Genomic DNA, 2223 nt, shown 5'->3' with positions numbered 1-2223 from the left:
AGGCATACCTCCTTGGGGCCATTCTTTTGTTATCCCCACATTCATATCGAATGCTGTCAGAGTGTTTGCACCCCTCCTCTTTTATTTTACCGTATATTGCTGCATCTACCAGGAATATTCTTTGACTTTGTATACTTAGCAAAGATAAGATCACAATGATCTGAGCTGCCCTTTTATTTGTGAAATCTTGTTAAATCTCCCCCTGCCTCCCACATCTTATTGCCTGCTTCTTTCTATTTTCCCAGGGGGGCACCCTTTTGTTTCAGAAAGCCTATCTCACTCAATTGCCTGTGCTGATTTACTCCATCTCTTCCACTGGACGGTAGGCCCCTTGATAACAAGGGCTGTGTCTTATTCATCTCTGGCTTCTAGCCCAGTGCCCAGAACATAAACACTTGGTGGTTGGGCTGAAAGGAAAGGAGAAGAGAGCCAGAAAGAAAGGATTACAGTGTACTTTCACTTTTGTCTCGGGCCTCTGATAGGAAAAGCTAGAGAGGAAAATCTCTGAAAGAGCAGTCTCTTGTCCATATTAAAATTGCTTTTGTCAAAAAAAGTATTTGTGGCAATACAGTGAAAATATATGCAGCTTATTATGTGCAGATTACTTGGTCTTAAGTTTTCACGGAATATATTTTAAATTCTTTTTAACATTTCTTCTAGCTGGCTAAAAAAGGTCTTTCTCATTGTTACAAACTGGAATCCAGGGGCTTGCATTGTAAGTCTATGAGGCAAGAGTCATGACAAAATTATCTGAATAATTAAATGTGTTATATATGGATTTCTTCTATAAATATTTGGCTTTATTGGTAAAAACAATAATGGCAAAACCATCAAAATATGTCTTGCTTAAAACTTATCTGCCTAAAGTAAAGATATGCATCTAGTTTTACTTCACATGCTATCAAGTCGATCTAACACACTCTGATTGTACAGGAACTGCCCCTCTGGGTTTCGGAGGTTGTAACTCTATGCAGCAGTAGAGTCACAACTTTATCACTCCAAGCAGCTGATGATTTCGAACTGCTGACCCTGTGGGTAGTCACCATACACATACCCTCTATGCAAACAGCACTGCCTCTTGATTCTTTAAATGAGCCCTTTTCCCTCTAACTATACCTACCATTCTCTTGCTGCCTGTTCCTAAAACTTCTCAAATATATACTTCAAAGATGCTCTCATTTAGCTCCAACAAGCATCTCACCAATGCATTTCTATTAGTAAAACTTCTTGGTTCTATTTTACTGAAAATGCACTATTAAACTTACCAAAAATTTTTAATAGAATTTTCTATAAAATATATTGTTATAGATTTAGGAATTCTTGCTAATGACTCTAAATCAGAAAATTCAGTTTTACTTTTTCCCTTTCCTTTATTTCTTGATCATGTTCAGTACAATTGAATTTTTTTTCCCCTAGAAATTTTTTTCTCTTAGCATCTGTGATGCAATTTGCCTGGTTGATGCAAGACTTTAAAATTATTACTTGGGGGAATGACTACAAGAACTTGCTGTTCCTTCCTGGACTTATGAATTTAATTTGACCACTGATGTTAAGCCCAGAGTAACAGGAACGAGAAGGGTAAAGGATTAGGCAATATTCTATGGGTAGTTTCACAAGGAAGTTGAGCCCACTAGTCAGGTACTACAGTTTGATTCTCAGAAGCATCAAAAGTTCTCCCAGATTTCTGGTGACTGAGAACATTACTGCACAGCCAAACATCTTATTGTCTCTTTGTTCTACTTGGCATTTTTGAACCACAGATCAGAAGAAAATTAAATAAATTAATCGTATTTCTTTTAAAAAGTGAGCTTAATATATACTTGGCAAATAGAAAGATAATTTATCTTATGCTATTTAAAAATATGATGCTTCTTAGAATTAATTTTAAGTTAACTTTAAGTATTTTAAAAATGCAATCCCTAGAGATAAAACATATATATGTAACAAGTACTTAAGCATATATATAAAGGCATACAATATAGTTTATGGATATATAATATTCATCTATAGGAAATCTGAGCAATAAGAATGCAAAAAGCCACAATGGTCAACGTTTGACACAAATGGGCATCAAAATGCTCAAATTGCGTTTAACTGGGGTTTTCGGTTTATAGTATACCAAATAGTCAGTTTCACTATTTTGTCATATTTCTCTGAGGTTTTGAGAAAATCAAAAGGATAAGCTATATTTTAAATTTTAAAAACTGTAATTAAATAATCTTA

Source organism: Echinops telfairi, unplaced genomic scaffold, assembly GCF_000313985.2.
Source record: "Echinops telfairi isolate 266 unplaced genomic scaffold, ASM31398v2 ScPeMD7_21;HRSCAF=78, whole genome shotgun sequence".
In the NCBI taxonomy this organism is placed as follows: domain Eukaryota; kingdom Metazoa; phylum Chordata; class Mammalia; order Afrosoricida; family Tenrecidae; genus Echinops; species Echinops telfairi.
The sequence above is the reverse complement of the archived record's forward strand: the minus strand, read 5'-3'. Positions refer to the sequence as shown.